Here is a 20,564-nt window from a genome sequence, read left to right as displayed (position 1 = left end):
GGAGGCTCTGCACAATATGACTGAAGAAAGATAGAGCAGTAAGACGCCTACACACCTGGCCTTTCTTCAGCAGCCTTTGGCAGGTGTGGGTGAGCTGGTTCTCATCAGAGACTAGAGAAGACACTGAATGGGTCATCACTGTGTGGGTGTAGATGGCAGAAACAAGCTAGAAAAGAAAAGAGAAAAGTTTGTTTGCTGGTGGAGGAGATTTATATATTTGTGACCTCTTTCAGGTCAATCTACTGTGGATATCTGTTGTCCACACTGCCCAGCAATGTGTAACTGGTTTGGCAGCCATGCAATTCGCATTGTGTATCGCTGGCATTTACCCAAATTGTTCATGTGTCTCCCATGTACTTCCTCAGCCCTTTGGGTTGCCCTTACACCCCAGCACACACATCACTGTGTGGTGATAAATCCCACACAGTAGTAGATACTTCCTACTGCCCCACCAAAGCACCTCAAAGCTGCCCAGTGTGTAAAAGTGTACTGTAGCTTAGCTCCAGCATTCGTGGAAGTAAGCCCATGCCAGCCTGTGCCACGCAAACCTAAGTCAGCTGTTTCAGAGTCACCAAACAAGTAGGGACTTCAGGACACCAGGACTTGCCAGGTCAGCATATACATTGAGAATGAATTCACAAGTTTCTGATGCTTTTAGAATCTTATTGGTGGCTGCTAAAAGTCATGTATGGCACGATGTACCCTCCTTTCTAGTAATCTCCTCAGAGATACTGCCAGGATTACACTGTCCTGTGGCTTTACCAGAAAAAAGAATTTGGCTGGTGATCTTTTTGATCAAGTTGGGTTGTAACAGACAAGATCTAAAGACACAAAAGCGTGAATCTCTTGTACTACTGCGCAGTAATTAATGTACAGTCCTTGTGAGCTCTGTTAGGGCAGGATAAGGTTTCTCTTTTCAGCTTGTAGGTACAGGAGAGTTTCTTGCAGCAAAGGTGACTGCCTGCAGGACAGGCTGGCCCTCAGTAGGGCTGGGCACTTGGTCAAGGCAGGAGAGTGTAAAAACATATCAAAGCAAACAGGCCCAGCTGACTATACTGTATAAGAAAACCTATACAGTGACCTGGAAATCCAGTCACTCCTTCAGTCCTTTTGGGAGAGGATGGGATAGGAGGCCTTAACCAAACCTACAGCATACACCACCTCCATCTTGTAAATCAGGCTGTCACAGTTCACCCTATCCCTTCTGTTTTCCAGGAATGATAAATCCCTGGCCTGATTTCAGGCCCGTAAATCTAGGGAAGCAAAATACTTGTGTTTCTATGCAGCAGAGCAGATCTTTGCTGGCAGCACCAAAGGCTTAGAAACAGTTTCTCCAGGTTTCTGCTGAATCACTGAGCCACTTGCACCAGAGTGATGACCTTATTTTGAGGTAAAGCACCATGCACATTAATGGATGGTATTCAAAATAAGGCTTTTCCAGACCTTTATAATCTTTACAGATGATAGATCCTTTTTTGAATGGGCAGCAAAATCTCCATTAAAGGCCCTGTATATGTGTGGTTTGGACCACCTTTCTGTTTTTTCCACCCATAAGAATGCACTGGCCTATGTCTGTGCTGTGATCTGCAACTGCTTCTGTCAAGTGCTCTTATCACTTAACTGTAGAATAATCAGTTGTCACCTAGTTATGTGTTTATGGCATATACATTATACCATTTTGGAGATAAGAAAAGATTACAGGCACACACACCTTCACTAATTCACTGACAGAGGAGTGAGAGTGAATACAACTGTCAAGGCACAATGACAGAATACATCAGCATTAGGGTGATCAAACAATGCAGGCAAATATAGTCTATAAACATAAACCTGTTACAACAGCAGTACTTTATGACTTTTGGCAGCCTCAAAGTCATCAATAAGATCCTAAAAGCTCCAGTGACATGTGAACTCAGTCTCAATAGATATGTTGTCAGAGCAATTTAATTTGCTTTGTGGCGGTGTCACTCTTTGTTGGAGAAGGACCTTTCTCACCCTCAGAGTTCATTAATGACAGTGTCAAAAACAGTCTTATTGCCATGACAACAATGAAGAAAGTTGAATGGAGACTACCGGATGGCAGAAAGCAGATATTTCACGTGGATGTACTTGGCATCCTCATGTCATGCTCAGGACAAGGAAAATGCTGCTGCTTAGAAAATATGCTAAGGTGAGTTCAAATTCAATGTGTACAAGTAGCTTCTCAGTCTTTAAATATGTCTCCCTCTGCATAATTCTTTTAACAGACACCATTTAATAAAAATCATTTTCATATCAGAATATTAGAAAAAGAAATATTCAGTGATTTATGTCAGAAAACCTGCTCAGCTTCACCATTTATAGATGGCAGTATCTTTAAGGCCCTTTTCATCCATCTCATGGTTTTTTTCATAGCAACGATGACCTTGTTTATATTGTTTCCGTTGCTCTTCTGCTTTGCAGTTTAGTCACACAAGCAGCATTTGATAGAGTATAAATGGTAAACACAACTCTGGGTTAATGATTTTTACGGTCTAATTATTTTTTCTGTGGCAACAAAATTCCCTTCTATCACTTTGTAATTTTCTCTCTGTGAGACTCATCAACTGTCACCAATAATGCAACTCACAGTAGGTAGAGCCTTACACAGTTGCAACCTGAGCCTCCTTCTGGGCATGGATTTAAAGCTCTTGGCCACCTTCAAAGAGAGTTCAAATTCTGGATAGCAGCTGCAGGTTCCACCAGGGTAAGTACACAAGAATTATACCTATTTTTTAAATAAATCTTTGCCTGGTGACAGCCCTTTCCTCCCACCAAGGATTCTTGTAAGGCCTCCTCACTTCAGAGGTCAAATTTAGGATACACACCCCAGAAAAGCACAAGGTATGTGTGTCATTTTTCTCCCTTGTGGAGATTATGTTCATGGCTGATAGTTTCCTTACACTCTTTCTGTGCCTGCTTTTGGTCTCTTTCAGAGGAATTTCCAATTCACAATTGCCTCCAGATTCCATCAGTTTAGTAGCAAAGAACTTCTGTATCTTTTTGAAGTAGATCCATTCCCTGAACTACCTTTTTTACTTCTTGGTCATGGAGTTTGAAGGTTTGGGGCCTCTTCAGGAGGGATTTCACATTTAGGACAGCAGATGTTGAAAACTATAGGGTATGTTTTTGTAAATTTTTCTCTATTTTAGAGATAGATGCATACCTGTTAGCTATGCCTGCTCTTTCTGCATGGATTTTAAGGCTTTTGACTTCCTTCAGAAGAATTTCATACTTAGGATAGAAGTGTCATAGATTTCTGATACTCAAAAAGAAAGAACGAAAGTCAAAGAGACAGAAGGCTGATCACCAGTCTATTTTGATGGTCTGTTTTTAGGAGTTCCAGTGTCAGCCTGGAGCACTGGAGAAGGGATGGAGGGGTGAGAGCACTCATTCAATGTGTCTTGAACCAGCAAACAGCAGTGATGACCACCAAGAAGATAAAGAAGTCAAAGAAGACTCCCCAGTGTCCCTCTTAGGCATCCTTTTGTGCCTGCTGGGTTTGCAGGTGCACTATCCCAAGGTCATAAAGAAGCAAGTTCACAATAATAAGTTTGTAAAAAATAAGTCTATAGCAAAACTTTCTTGCGGGAAAGGTATGCTGGTTTGTCAACAAAGCAGAACTATCCCGTGAGAGAATAGGATCGCATATGTCACTGATAAGCTCCTCTGACTTGTTGTCATGGTGATGGCCTTGCACTGCAAGTGTTTGAGACATACCAAGCACACTCCAGAAAGTCAGAAAGTGTTCTTTGTTGCTCCTTTACAGGCATTAAGGGACTGGGTTAGTGTGCATAATGGTGACGGGCTGACGGTTGGACTAGATGATCTTAGTGATCTTTTCCAACCTTAATGATTCTCTGAATCTGTGATTCCAAGAAATGAAAAAGTGAGTAAGCCCAGATGTTTGACATCCCAGGATGAGGCACCGAATCTGGATACATACTACGTTACCCAAATCAGAAGCAAGCTAATTCCAATTAACTGCATTTGCCTTTGTCTAAACTATTGATTTTCCCTTATTCTTGTCCTCCCAACCTCATTTCTCCTGGTCAACTGCTGTTTTCTATCTTGCTATCATGCTCCCACTTCTTGTTTCTAAGACAATGATCCAGATCTTGTAAAACATTCTTTCTACTGAACATTTCTATATGCCCATCACTTGATGATTAAACTGATGTGATTCTGGACCATCACTACAAAGCATGAGCACCCAGTCCTGCACATCCATGTCCCGAGGGAGTCACATCACTGATAACACAAGAGCAATGCCTTGTTTTTTTTTCTATGCATTCTCCATGTCAAACCTTTATCATCTATTAATCTGATAGGATTAATTAGTGATAGGACAAGCGGGAATGGTTTTAAACTGAGAGACGGGAGATTTAGGTTAGATATTAGGAGGAAGTTTTTCACACAGAAGGTGGTGACGCACTGGAACAGGTTGCCCAAGGAGGTTGTGGATGCCCCATCCCTGGAGGCATTCAAGGCCAGGCTGGATGTGGCTGTGGGCAGCCTGGTCTGGTGGTTGGTGACCCTGCACATAGCAGGGGAGTTGAAACTAGGTGATCATTGTGGTCCTTTTCAACCCAGGCCATTCAGTGATTCTATGATTCTATGATCAGTTTAGGGACAGAGGCTGTATGTTGCTCTTTACCATCACATCCAAGTCCCCTTCCTAATCAGATACAGACAGAGCAGTGTAAGGCTAATGAGTAAATCATGCTTTCTCCTTCAATTAGTATTATGTTACATTAGCTGACATAGACTCCACCTGTCATTTTGTTCACCTTGTTCAGTTCTTTGGACTTCCACTCAACATTCTCCACTCATTACAGATTCAGAAAATATTATTCAACAGATCAGGGTCTAGTACTTTTCTCTTAGTCTTTTGCTTTCTTGGAAATGGATTCATCTAATTCTTTATTTACTATTTCTTGGTTTTTGCTCCTAGATAATGCATTGTTTCTCTGCACAGAAACTGCTGAAGTTTTTACACTTTCTTCTAAGGAACCTTTCCCTTACCTTTTAAAAGTTAAAATAAATTGTTTTTACTTCTTGATTTTTTACGCTGCCTTACATTTTTACATTGCTTTACTGACAGATTCAAAATATTCTAATATATCAGTGAGACACAATTTCCCATTGCAAAAAATGGTGGATTGCCTTTTCCCTAACACCTCCTTTTTAATATCTTTTTCTTAATGCTTTTTTTTTCGGAGGTATGAGACATGATTGCAAAAGCTATTATTATAATTTTCAGCAGCAGAACTCTGAGAATATTAGGAAGAGATGAGGCAACTCCAGACTAACCTTCAATATCTGACTTCCATGTTATTCTGGCATTCTTTGCTGGGTTCATCTGCTGCCTGCAAGTTGATTAATCAAGTTCTTTGAATACTAAACTGCAGTGCGACCCAATTCTGCTAACTTAGCCTCTCCTCAAACTACGTTTTAGTCTCTCACACAGTACCCAGGTAGAAAATATTTTCAACACGAAGTGCAAAATGAAAAGCAAGGAGAAACATAAGAAACTACAGAGAAGTATCATCACTGAAAGTGAGGTCATCAGATGGCTTCCAGAACCCAATCAGGCTGAGCAGAGCCAATACATTTGCATCAATCGTCTTCCTTAGGTATAACTATTTCATCTTGTTTTTGTTTTTCTTCACCAATGAAAAGGCAAATGAGTGCGTAAAGTGTGAAAGACACAGCAGTTTGTCTGGCCAGAGATATCCTATTTGTTCTGCCTTTGCTGTGGAGAAGTCCTGCAGCATGCCTTGGATCCTAGTCTGGAGACCCCCTTAAATGTGCTGAAAGGGTTTGAACCTAAGGACTTCTCTTGGCTTCTACCAAAACTATTTCCCACCAGCAAGGCCTTGGAAGGCCTATTCCTGCTGACCCATCAGTTAAGCACCTGTCAGAGGCCTGTGGTCCTTGCTGACCACAGTCATTCATTCCCTGTCGATTATCTTGCCTTTCAAAGATAGGTTTTTACTACACATTAATTGGCCTTGCTAGTGATGTTCAAAACCATGATAAATTATTCAGTGAGCTCTTCAGCCATATTTACTCACTGAAAGGAGGATGCCAAGTGGCAGGGAAAGGCTTCTGCCTGGTGTATTTGTATGGAATGGGAGATGCAATACAGGTGTATTTGTGTCACTTGCACAGAAAATAACAGCATAAGTTCATCTATTTTGCTTGATGAAATTTCTTTGTTGTAGTTAGAGAAATTTATTTTAGGTTATGGCTGGTGAGAAGTACTGAAAATCTTGTCTTATGCTCACAAATTATCATGCTCAAGCCACAAAACTGTTGCCTTTTCCACTTCATTGCATCCAATGTTGCAACCATGTCCTGTTCAGGGAGAATATTCTGGGTTATTTGCTTATATGTAGTAAAAGTGTCTGAGATCAACAAGAAACAGAAGACCAGAAATCTAGTAATTAATAGTATTGTACTGTGCTAGTGAAAGGCTCCTTGTGAAATACTGCAATAAAAACATTAACACAAATTTCCCTGTGCAAGAAATGTCTACCAAAATGCCTTGCACTCACATCTTATCATCTAATAGGAAAGGGTTTGCTGTGGTTTCAGTGCTCAGTTAAATCTCTAGCAGGGTGAACTAAGGTGTGTCCTATGGCTGCTGCACCACACAGCCCCACTAGGCTTGTAATGGGAGGGGGCTGCCCTGAGCATGACAGCATTTAATTTGTGCTGGAGCAGATCAAGAAGGCTGCAGACAGGTTAGTCCCAGCTGAAAAGGTCTCTGTGAAGTTGTGTTGGGTCAAAGTCAACCCAACCCAATTTCAGCTTACCGCTAGCGAAGGAGGTCCCATGCCCTATGCACAGGTCTCTGCTCCTGCCCCATCTCTTACATGCTTCTCTGCACTGAAACCATTTCTCAGGCCAGGCTATTTTGAAGCAGGCAAACATGTTCCCTGACCATGGTCCTCTGCCCTCAGCCATTTCCCCTCTGCTACCAAGCCAAAACATGTGGTTTCTGAGTCTGCTGGGATGGTAACTTTTTTTACCTTTTTTTTTTAACAGATGGGAGTGACAAGATTTCTCTGTGTATGCAGAGCACATTTTGCTCCATGTCCTCCATCTCTGAGTGCTAATATAGGTAGCAGAAGATTAAAAGGCAGAGAAAAAGCAGAAAGTGCAAGCCACAGATGTGTGGATGGAGAGATTTAAAAGTTTCTGTAAGGTAAGAGAGGATCATAAGACATGAAGGGAATCGTTCTTTCCCGTGCAATCAAAACTACGACCCAGAATTTAGTCATTGAAGTGTCTGTCACAATGCTCATCTTCTGTGTGCAACAGTATATCTGAAGTCCCATCTACAACAGACGATGCACAGGCTCGTGCTTCAGTGAGACAGCTGACTATCAACCATCTGTATCTGTATCATTGGGTTTTACAAATGGAAGTGGTTTGGCTTGAGAAATCCTACCAGTCACCCTCATACTGGAGCAATATTCACAGCAACCATTAGCATGTGCTTAGACCTGGAATAGATCATGGATTCAACTCTTTTTTCTTGTTAAGTTTGAACTTAATTCTAATGATAGATTGCAGTTGGGCCTGTGTGCTAGTCATACCAAGGGCAGGGCAGAGCAGGTTATTTCTCTTTGCTCAGACAAGTGCACAGCCACTGTGCCATTTCATGACCTGATCCAGCAAGTGAGCACACACCAGCTGGAGTGGGCTCCATGGGTAGAGTAGTGTCTACAATCCTGTTACAGACAGAACGACAGTGGAGCCTGGAGAGCAATCAAGCTAAGGAAATATTTGAGAGATTGGGAGTGCTGAATAGCTCTCTGGCCTCCACTGAGTTGACTGAGTCCATGACCAAGTTCGTGCCTAAAGATAGTCAGTCTGGTGCCATTAAAGTGTCCTGAATGGCCTGCAAATCCTTATCTGGAAGGTCTTCAGCTCTATCTGTCTTCACCAAAGGGCAACCCAACTGCCACCAGATGCCTGTATGGGGGTACCTGAACCCAGCTCTTGATTTTGATTGACTATAATGGACTTTGATGTTCCTTCTTCACGTGCAGACTCATATACACTGAAAGTAAGTGCTTGAAGAAGTCATTCTCTTAATCCCTCTCTTAATAAGAAACAATTTATTTGTTTTAATTGTGCAACTTTAAATGTATAATTCCTTTTAAAAAAAAGCCATCCTCTTATGTAAATGTAATGTAGTAGATTTATTCTATGTAGATTAATCAATGCATGTCAACTGGAGGTTGTAGGAGTGAATAACGAGTTACAAGGTCTCTAGAAGGAGATTGAATGGCTTTTTTTGCAGGGTAAATTTGCATTATTTTTACACTGTTTTTAATTAGATCCTTTTTTTGAGTTTTCTACAAGTCCCTTACAGTAGGCAGGAAGGTGGGTTTTGTCTTGTTAATGTGTAACTTGACCTTTTAGGTTTTTCTTCCTCCCTTGAATGCTGTGCTAGCTCCAGAAATGGAATGATAGGCAGGGTGTGGTGGTAACACTGAAAATACTTTAAAATTGTGTTTATGTGTTATGATGACAAGTTCGGGTTTGAATGGATCAGCAGACCCAGAGGTAGGAAGGAACATCCTACTAATCAAAGTGATAGCACCACTGGGAGAGAGGGTCATTGGTTGTTCCTCCCTGCAACACTGATACAATCCAAGTCCCAGCATCATATAGAATCATAGATTCACAAGGTTGGAAAGGACCTACAAGATCATCTAGTCCTACCATCCTCCCACTACCCTTGCTACCACAAGCACTAAACCACATCTCGTAGCTCCTCATCCAGACGCCTCTTGAACACTGCCAGGGACAGCAACTCCACCACCTCCCTGGGCAGGCCATTCCAGTGCCTGACCACTCTCTGAGAGAAAAAGTTCTTCCTTATGTCTAACCTAAACCTCCTCTGGTGCAACTTGTGGCCATTTCCTCGGGTCCTGTTTGTTACCTGGGAGAAGAGGCCAAACCCCTCCTCATCACAACCTCCCTTCAGGAAGTTGTATGGGCCTTTATTCCTTATGAACCTGCTCCTATTGTAGCAATCCAAGTCATTGGCTCTTTACTGTGACCTTTCATTGAATTTCTAGCTCTTCGGCTTTTGTACTGAAAGTAAGGCACATTTGCAAGGGGCTTGAAGTATTTGATCTGTGTGGAATGGGGGTTCTGCTGACCCTTATGAATTAAACATCTACTGTGCGAGAGCTTTTAATGTCAGGGCACTTGATTGATGATAGAGTGACCCTCATGTTTCATACCTGCTAATTCCTACAAAATAGCACAGCCATAATCCTCCCGCTTGTATATGCTGAGAAGGAGGGCTTGTACCGTGATAACCACAGAGCAGAAATTGCACAACTATCTTAGGACAATTTTTTTCCAAAACTGTTTGGTAAAATTCTTTCTAAAAAAAGTACATGCTTGTAGAAACATGTTAAGGGGAAGAGTCAGAGATTTCTCAGCTCTGAACAGACAAAAAGTAAGTTTGACTCAGATGAAATTTTCTTCATATAAGGGTGTTACTGTAGTGTTGCCTTTACATTCATCCATGTCACTGTCAAACAACACTAGTGATTCCTGGCTGACTCCTCATGATCCTTTGTTGGAGTTACGAGTCTACAACATCCCTTACTCTGCTTAGAGCGTGGGTGCCACTGAGCAACATGGGTCTAAGATCAGCAGGAGACAAGCATAGAAAAAACACACTTGCTCATTAAGGGTGGGACTGCAGACAGCATGTTTAGATGTTTGCCTAGAGGTCAGGCACCTGATCAACAGTGGTTTCACACATACAGTCAAAAGAGGATGAATGGAGTTTGGGCTCGTGGTCTCTTGTAAGGTAGCACCACTGTGTCAGTGTGGCTGGTCTCAAGGGCAGTCATCATCTGAGACAGGGCCAGCCAAGATGCCCCAGGTGAGGCTGAATAGGTATAATCTGTGCCTTTCAGGAGCAGCTCCTGGACGTGATGCAGCATCTTTTATGGCACCCTGAATGACACTAGATAGCTGCAATGAGACAGCTAAGCAGTGCTGCAGACTCACATGACCGTACATTACACTTCCACTGGTGTGATATGTTATGTCTTACTGACCTAAATTGCATCTGATCTCCCTATGTTATGTTCAGCTTTCATCCAACTCAGTACCCTAGTAGGAATCAGGAACAGAACCAATCTTAGCCTGCTATTTAACTGAGTGGGAGTGTTTCAGTGCCACACCAGCTACAGTGCAGAAAAGATAAAAAGAGAAGAAACAGGGTAGTTAATAGGTGCTCTGTCCTGTTTTTCTGGATAAGGAGCACTGCGATATTTTTGTCTCCTCCGTCAGCAAGGATCCATATGGATGCACCAGTTGCTTCAAAAATAATTGTCAGCTTTCACCAGCATTCAGATGGGCCCTATTTCAGGCCCCATGCACGTAGCAAACAAAAGGTGCCACCTAGTGTCTCTGAGCTGTATCCTAAACCAAAAAGGGAAATCATTCAAACAGTGCATTTCATCTCTACTTTCTCATCAACAGACACAGAACTAACCTTCAGGATGCACAAGCACTTCGATTCAGGCAAGTTTAAGCAATCCAAGGCTTATAAGTCCTCTGCTTCCCTTTACTTTGTGCTATACTTCTCCAAAGTCTGTGTCTGAACTTACTCAAAGATACGGATATCCAGGAGTAGGATCCATTGGTTCCTCTGCATTAAACAATTTAAAATCATTATAAACAATGATTCATTTTCTAACAGGCTGGAATATGAAATATAGACTTGCAAATTACTAATAAATTTCTGACTTAAAGTGTTTAATTTCATTTGTCAAGTGGAAAAATGTAGTCATTTGCTGTCCCCCAAAGGAAAAAGACAGTTTCAAAAATAATAAAATGGACAGTAGAGTTGGATCTATAAGAGGACTGAACAGCCTAAATCTAGTCTAACAGCTTCTGTGGATGCCTTTGACAAAGGATCAGATCTCTGAAAAACTACTGAGATCCCATCTGTACCTTGCTGTCGTCCTTGCAGTGCTAAATCCATCAACACACCATGTCAAGCCAAGCATTGCAGATAGGCAGATGCAGCAGGAAGGCAGGTGGGAGTCTTGGAAGGAGGCAGCTGGAGGTTGGGGTCAGTGCTGGGAGATCGTGCTCTGCAACAGAGGTGGACAGAGAGAAGTGGTGTGGCCAGGTCCATGCTGACTTTTGGAACCAACCCTGACCTGAATCAGCCCTTCCCATGACTTGTCTTGAGAGAACTGGTTTTTGAGAGAGTAACAACTTTTATCTGCATCGATAGGTACCATTGCTATATCCAGCTATTGAGGACCACCCTGCAGCACCTGAAGGTTTGCCCACAGTTACAAAATGGATAATGCAAAGCAAAATATGGCAGCTGTTGGCAGCTTTGGCTCTGGTTCACAGTAAGGGACTCTTGCTCTTTTTCTTTTTTTCAGAAAAAAAATAAAAGTAGAAAACAACATAACAGAGATGCTCTTTGAAAGAATAGCTGCATATGTTTGTTACCTGCTTTTAATTTGCAGGTGTCTTTCTACCTCCTAGACTCAGATAAGGCCAACAAGAATGGATATCCCAACTGAACATCTAGGAGCTCATATTACTTCTCAGCTTGCAGAGCATAAGTAGAACAACTGCAGTAAAACAAAAGAGAATGAAAAAAAAACCTGCTGCAAATATATTTCAGCTTTTCCTCCCTTCAGGATTAAATTCTTTAAAAAATCTCTGATCCTGTTTGTTTCATTGGCTGTATTCTTAAAACTAAATATTCAAGAATTATTCTGTAAGAACAAATGCCATAAATCATACTACTTTTATTTCTCCAGGACTGTTTTTTATTTTGGAAAAAATCTGAGCTGCTGGGAGAGCATACATGGTTGCTATAGCTCTTTTTTCGTAAAGCAAATTATATGTGAAGTATTCTACAATACATTTTACTCCGCAAATCTTTTCCTTGATTACTGGGATATCTGTGTGTATAAATAGACACTGCTTGTTTTGCATGTCTGATTCATTCTGCAATGCCACCATCCAGTGTTAGCGATGCTTCACTGTCATTGTGATGATTCTAAAAGCCTATATATTGGACTGGAATATAGCTGAACATTTCAGAAGAGGGTAAAGGCTGAGAAAATAAAACTTTAAGTATGTTCCAAAAAGCACATTAAAAGGAGAGAAGGTGATTTTGCACATCGTTATGAGTGACATTCACTTCCCTTATTCACAAGCCTAATTCCATAACAGGAGACCTGTGGGTTTTAAGCATTCTGTTGCCTTCTTTTGGAAAGACAAGGCCATGCACATGTAAGATTTCCAGAAGAGATGTTCTGGATCCTTGAACTAAGTCCCCTGGGAAGACAATGTGCAGCAGACCTTCCAAACTGATCATATTCCAGGTTAGAGCCAGTAGGATGTGCATTTCATACAGAAAACTGTCACTGATGGCTTGAAGCTTTCTTATAATTTCCAGAACAACTGGCACATAGCCAGAAATCACAAGCTCTTTTTGTCAAAATTTTTCCTAAATATAAATGATAGTTCTTCCTTCCTATGCGTTCATTGATATCAAACTCAGATTCTTTGAATAATAAAGATGGAATAAATCCAAAAAGCCATACAAGCCATTCCTCTGTTCCAAGGTAGGATCATTAGTAATATATTCATACCATCCCTGACAAATTCATGTATTATCAGCAACTAAAGGCCTTCACTTATGGTAAATATTAAAATCAATTAGGCAACACATTCCAAACTCTAGTTAGGGAATTTTTTTTCTTTATGCCTAATCTGCCTCTTCCCTTCCTGAAAAATTTTGTTTGTTTCTCCTTGTCCTATCTACAACATACATGGAAACCTATGGAGAACTTCATTTTACAAGCAGTATTGGAAGATTGTTAGCATTTTTCCCTCTCTTATTTTACTAGTGGAAGCTATACAAATTATCCCAACCTTTTCACATAAAACATGCTTTCTAGACAGCCAGTCATTCTGGGCAGCTTCCATTTGGTCACCATTACAGCAAACTGTGCTGTTCAAGATTGGAGGCAGTACTGCAAATAAGATATCTCTACGTTGCAAAGTTTGAAATATTCTGTTCCTTTTCATATATGTACTAACATGACCTTTGAATTTTTGAATCATGATTATCTTGGGATCCATATTGGCTTTGGCTGCCATATTGTTTTGTGAAGAGCTGCTATATGGCTATTATTCCCTATCTCAGTTCAAGGGTTATTGCAAATGGAACTGAATCTTATTTTCCACCCAATTCTCAGAAGACAAAACACACACATTTAGGCAGTTGCTTTATCTGTTTACCTGAAACTTTATAATTCTCTTCAATTTTCTTGGAACTCATTTGCTTCTCTATCTGATTTAGCTGAAAAGCAGCATAGTATTAAGTTCTTTCAAGCTGGGTGAAAATCAATGATCGGATAGAGGAAAAAGATGAAAATTACATCCGAGACAGAGGACAAGGTTGCAGTATGAGTGCATCGTGTGTTTATTTTGTCTGGCTGGTAGCACAGAGCAGAACCAAGGGAAAACACCTGGTGATGGGAAACAGCACTTTACAGGGAGGACAAAGAAGACGAGGAGAGGGCATGTTCACGCATCTCACATTACAGACGCAGAAATGGGAAATAAATCCACAGCTCCGTGAACTGGCTTGACTCCAAATTATTTCTCCCATCACCAGCATTGCAATTTCTCTCAGGTTTCGATCACTGGCAAATTTAATAAGCATATCCTATTTCCTCCTCCAAATTAGTAAAACACCGAGTCAGTGCACACCAAGGAGGGAGGCTGCTGGACCTCAGCACTGTCCCTTTTCTGCCAGCAATGAAACAAGCAGAACATTCTCCAAATACCATTTTTCAAACCAGTATTGTTCCTGTTCTCTTTCAGGTTCTTTAAGCAGATTAAGCAAGTGAAGCTTTTCCATTTCTTCCTATGAACCACAAGATAATGGTCTCAATAGCAAGTCCTGTTCATCTTTATTGAGTATGGTCCTTCCAGGATAACCAGAATTGCAGAGTGCAGAAGGGGTGCCATGGGATTACTACCAGCGGTACAGCCTACTTCATCACTGCTGGAAATACTCTCCTTAGCAGGCTCCAAGATCTCATCTGCTTCTTCACTGTCTTTGTTTTCCCATCGCCTTCACATACAGCTTGCAATCAAAGAATACAGGCAGTTTTTCTTCAGTTCTGCCATGTCTGACTGATGCATTCACAGTTTATAGGCAGAGGTAATAACAGTTTCCATTCAGTAAATGATCTCCACTGTTCCACTTTATCCTGTTTTTACTGCTGCTTGGGAATACAAAAAGAAACACCGTCTATTCTAATTCTCCTCTGTATTCAGAATGCCTCTTGCTTTCAAGTCAACAGTAAATTTTGTTTGCATACTACAGACATCTAAAATACTAACAAATTCCCTTCAATCCACTTTTTTTTTATTTTTAAATGCAGACTTTTTTTCACCCTCAATATAACTGCTCTACATCTAGCTTTAAAAAGTATTTCATCAGCAGTAAGTAACAACTCCATGTTGCAGCGTGGCCTGCACTTACTGACCCTGAGGGAGCTGGAACCTTCATGTCACACTAGAAATCTTCATCTCTTTATACAATTTGCATCATTAATAATTTAATTAATAATAACAACAGTCCTACGCAAACTACTAGTAGAGCCACATCCATGGATCCTGTCCATTACAAAGAAGTAGCGAGCATTTTCAGACGTATTGTCTGTGATTTCGATGCTTCTGGTTTCCTGTTGGAAAAAGACCCCTCACTTGTATGACCTTTATTCAGCACCTATTTGATGGAATAAATCCACAAGAATTTCTCATCCTTGGGTCAGGACCTCATTTGCAGCCTTGTGTGTAGTGCCTGTCACCAGCCTCAGCAAATCTGACTCATTGGCAAGTCTGGAGTCAGGTCAGCCAATGCTACTTGGGGCATCTCTGCATCCCATTTCATTATACAGTATATATCCACCCTAGATGATTCGATAGAATAACAAAATATGTTATTTTTATGAAAGGAATGGTTTGTTTTCTTCCTTCTGTCTACCCTGTGTTTGTTGTGAAGGCAGAGGAAGCACAGGTTTCTTTCCCATCCTCAAGATCTAGCAGTCACCAAAGCACCCAGGGAGAACTGGAAATATCTGCAAAAGTCTGATGTAATCTGCCTCTCAAGCAGCATCCAGAATGAACCACTGTGGTTTTTGCATTTCACTGTCTGGAGCTAAGTAGGAACTAGCTGCATTCCTCATCAACTGGAGGACTTAATGGACTTGCCTCCAGGAAGTCTACCTTTCTTTCACAAACTACATAAGGCAGAAAATACATATGTTTTATTTTATTTCTGAATGCTAACTGCAAGTGTTTAATGAAAAAGCAAGTTCCTTTACCCACCCTGAAATCCTTCTGCATGCAATGTAGACATCTCCCATGTATTGTGACAGAGGTCCTTCATCATTTGTTTCCACATTTATGCATTACGAGAATGTATTATTTCAGGATTTTAAAAATGTCTCTCACAATTTATATCACATGGAGAACTGGAGAAACAAACCATTTCATCTAATTATCATGGCCCCCAAGTATTTTTTTTCTCCCAAGAAAGGCTGGTATACCTTCCAGTCTGTTTTCAAATCGAGATATATCTCCAGTGTATTCACAGAACATATTTCACACCTGCTTTTCATCATTTAATATTCTTTCTGCTCCAGACGACCAGCAGTGCATAACAGAACTCACTTAATGCATTCACTGATGTGCTCTGTTAGAAACAGCAGATCTGAAAGCAGATGCACAATACTGGGAAGGATGTGTGCTGCTGCTGGTTTACATTTTAGCGTTAGCTTTGGTCCCTCTTCACCTGCAGATAAATTCTGCCCTTTTGTTAAATCAGATGTTTCAAATAAGGAAAAATAACACTCACATCCTCTTCCCAGGACTCTGGGGAAAGGTTTGGAGGTCTTCACACCAAGAATGTACTTGAAGCCAAGGTGTTCTGCTACCACAGTGCAGAGGGAAAACGACATTTGACAGAGCTTAGATATGAGACAAAAAGGAGAGAAGTTGAAGAGGTCCTTCCAAGTTTCATCAGCAAATCTAATGAAAGCAGATCTCAAGTGTGGAAAAATACATTGTGGCTTTGAAATATGGCAACCCCTGGTATGCCAATTTTTTTTTTTACATTAAACCTGTGCCCTAAATCAATTACTCAGCCTTCAGAAAGACTGTACAGAGACAGCTTGAGCCCAAAGGTTCTGCTGCATTAAATGAATTTCTAGAGGAGTACTGGTAGCTTCTGCAATCCTGCATTTGTATAGTGTACTGGTTGTTTTTTTTTTAGTCTATCTGATAATTCCAGTCAACATGATAATGGAGGCGGTCCTACTGACAGAACAGAGTCTTTTTTTTTTCAAATAAGGTCTTCCTATTTTTCTTTCTGGCTTTTTTCTTATTTCTCCTTTTCTTGATTGACATTGAAGACAATTGAATGATTAGACTCAATTTTCCTTCTTCTTCTCTTAATGAAATAGATCGCAAACTTTTGAATATGGTATTTACTGTACAGCATGATGTCAAGAAGAATAAAATTCCCTGGGAGGAATACTCTGAGGGAAGCAAAGGTATTTTAAGCATTAGATATTTGGCTTTTGTATTTCTAACAATTTAAGAAGCAAAAATATCATGACATATTCGCATGATGAGAAATATTTGTGAACAGAATATACGTGGCTTAAATCCCTCCAGAGATTCCTTGAGGAATTACAGATCTCCCTTCTATTTACTGAACAGCTTGCCTATTAAAATACTAGAAAGCCAATGCCTTCAAGCCAAAACTTAGATGCTCTCCTCACTTGCACTCTCCACATCTATTTGCATACCCAAAAGAGGATTTAGAAATGCTTTACAATATCTTTTTTTGAGAGCTGATGCTTTTATTTAACTTAATCCTCAGATCTAGTGGGTGGCAACCCTATCCACAGCAGGGGGTTAAAACTGAATGAACTTTATAAGGTTCCCTCCAACCCAAGCCATTCTATGATTTTATGATATTCTGAGTAACACATAAAGTCATCTAAAAAATAAAAAACCTACTATTTCAGGAAGGCTAAGAATTACTGTCCCTCCATCTACCAGTGAGTCTTTCCCTTTCATCTCACTAACCAAACATTTCAAAGTGAAGCTTCAGTTTAACATTTTAGATGAGGAATGGAATATAATTTTAAAAGGCGGAGTATCTTATCTTCAAGGACACAGATTATTTGAATGGTATTATCTGTTTTGCAATGCCTTGCCAGAGTACATGCTGGGAACATAAGCTAGGGAAAATTAATTACAGCCAATGCTTGTGTACTCCAGTGCAAAACCACTGTAAACTGTACCTCAAAGCATCTACACTATCAGAAGTGTGAAGAAGTGGATCTGAGATTCTTCTGAACTCAATGAACTGAAGAATAGAGGTTTTTACTGAATACACTAATGATCAATGCCATTACAGTCTCATTCCGTTCACTGTACTAGCTTCAATTAATGAGATGGCATCTTTAGTATTTCCATTGTTCTGCTGCAGAACTGTGGATGTTAAACTAAACTGTAGCCCATGGGAATTGGTTACGTTGCCCTGAAAAAATATGAAGGAAGTGCAGGCCTCATAAACATGACTAATTTTCCTGCTAATATTCCTAATTTAGCAACAAATGTAGACTTTGGGTTGTTCAGCCTCACCGATTGAAGGACTCTTTATATAATTTCAATTATCTCCCACTGTGGGCTATGCCAATATCATCATCCATTATTATATTTATGGAATAATTCAGATGTTAATGTAGGTAGTGTAAATTGTTCTAGGAAAAAAAATAATAGAGTGAGAGCACAGCTTTGTGCATCACTGATGCTTGTATGTCCAAACTGCTGAGGGAGAACGGCTTAACAACCTTTGGTGAAGAAACAGAAAGAACATGCACGCCCGCATCAGGAGTTGGGGGACTCTTGGTCAGTGCAACTTTATCTGAATGTCTACCATGATCGCTTGCAACTATTTCATAGTTAGTGTTAGTAAAGCTGTTCAATCAACCCAAAAATGTTTGGAAAAGGACAGAGCTGCATGTACCTGTTCAGATGCTGATTTTTTTAACAGACTGTAAGAAGAAGCTAGAGAATGCTCTGGTAGATTTTATCCTCACCAGAATCAGAAAGCAATTGAGAATGGGATAGCTTGTGTAAAGATAACATTCCCATTTCCTAGGAAAGAGGGAGGTTGAAAAAGATAATAAAAATGGATATCAGAAAGACAACTTCAAAAAGCACAGAAAATTCGTAGGTAAAACCTCTCAGGTCACAAATATAAAGAAAAGAAAATGCTCTTAGAAGAGCTTTTAAGTGCTCTTAGAAACCTTGTGAGGCTACAGATGTGAGTTGGCAGGTGATAGCTTTACCAAGGCAGAGGATAGTCTGAATCCACAATGAGAATTGAGTTTAGCTAACTCATGATTATATCAAACGCAGAAAATAAGTACACACTCATGGAAACTAGGTCAGAGTGATTAGGGTGTATATAAAATATAGCAATTGCATAAACAACTGGGGAAAAACTCAGAAATGTCCAGGCCAAAGAGATTTGAGTACATAAGAGATTTCAAAGACAACAATGGATACCAAGTATCAAGATGACAAAGAAAAATGCTGATCTGTTGCTTGATTGAAAAGAAAATCTATTGACAGATGGCATCAGCAAGGACCAAATGCCTTTCTGTATTTATCTCCACACTAAACCAGAAATCAATTAGTTAATGAACGAAACAAGAGTGACAAAAGGGTTAGGCCTGTGATTAGGCTAGCATAAGACAAGTTAAAATGTATTTAAATCAAGAAGGTAGTATATTTTCTTCAAATCAGCCAGGCCTCATGTATATTATGCTAATAGAACTTAAGTAGTGACATTAGCTTTCTTTGAGCACACTTGGAGGGTGGAATACTTACTGTGAAACATGAAAAGGGAAACTATGGCACCTAGCTTTAAAAGATGATAAAAACAAGATGAAGGATAGTTAGTAGTTTTCAGTTCCCTCAGAACACTGAGACAAATATCTTCAAGAATCTATAAAACAGGGAGATATGTAACTAAAACTAAGAAAAGTAAAACTAAATGACAATAGTGACTGTCACAAACTTACAGGCCTGCTGGACTGTCCTAGACTTATCACTATCAATTACTGAAGGAAGGAGGAGAAGGAAATATTCCTACTGAATCTGTAAATATTAAAAAAAAAAAAAAAAGTGTTAAAAAAGGTCTGAAGATTTAGAACAGGGTTAGATTTCAAAGTAATTGACAATCAGAAGAAATTATTTCTAAAGCAGCATAAGATTCAGCAGGGTCAAGTTAAAAACAGTTTACATCTATGCAGGAAGAATTAAGTGCATGAGTAAGGGACGGAAGATAATGAACGAGAGAGCAGATCTGCAGAAAAAGACTTCAAGTTTCAGTGAATCATGAGCAGAAGAGAAAGAGTCAATAATGTCCAGTGCTGCTGCCAAAAATTATATATCCTACCAGGTCATAACTATAGGAATATAGCCCATAAAAACAATAAGTTATCCATCTGGGCTGACCATGCTTGTTAGTTATGGGCAGAAGTAATGACTCACATATCTAACTCTGCTTTTCAGGACAAATAATGAAGAAAGTACAGAGCAGAGAAATCAGAATGATCAGAGATCTAGAAAGGAAAAACTGAACAAGCAAATGTTGCTCAGACTGGAGAGAAGACTGAAAAAGACAACCTGAATCCAAGAAAATCCCAAACTGGGAACAGGCCTGTCTATACAGAATGCAAGCATGAATGGGCTTAAAGTGTAGCAGAAAAGATTCAGATTGGACATCGTGGGAAAAAATAAATATAACACTAAGGAGATAGAAGTACAGAGTAAGTCATAGCAGGAATGTGAAAGATCCAACTTAAGAGGCATTTAAAAATAGGTTGCATTACTGCTTGTCAAGGAACGATGCTCATAGAGGCAATACCATCTTTTGGCACAGGAATAGACTGTATGACCTCTTGGAGTCGCTCCCAACAATCTTGTTTCATGATTCTGTGCTTCAAAAGATGATTTGGGTAATCAAGCAAGTTAATTAACACAACTTTATACATCTTGATTCTAGTCTCAGATTTGCATCGCTCTATTTCTAGATAAACAGCTCCAGTAGATTCGCTCTGCAATCGTAACACAAGGAACGGTCTTTAATGAAAGCTGTTACTGTAGCACTAGTCTACCCAAGTCTACAGGCAAATGGCAAAGTATAGACTCCAACATGGAGGCATAAGGAGCTAAAGGTTATGAGCAGCTACTGGCAGCTCCAGTAAAGTGCTACTGGTGGGACTCACTCTACCTCAGCTATGTGAAAGCCAAACAAATTGCTACTCACATGTTTTTCAGTACATGACCTGTCATCTTACAGTCTCATCCTGCTATAAACTGCGTATGTTAAAAGAAAAAAAAAAAAAAAAGAAAAA

The sequence above is a fragment of the Meleagris gallopavo genome, chromosome 1 (genome assembly GCF_905368555.1).
Source record: "Meleagris gallopavo chromosome 1, MGAL_WU_HG_1.1, whole genome shotgun sequence".
Taxonomy (NCBI): Eukaryota; Metazoa; Chordata; class Aves; order Galliformes; family Phasianidae; genus Meleagris; species Meleagris gallopavo.
The sequence above is the reverse complement of the archived record's forward strand: the minus strand, read 5'-3'. Positions refer to the sequence as shown.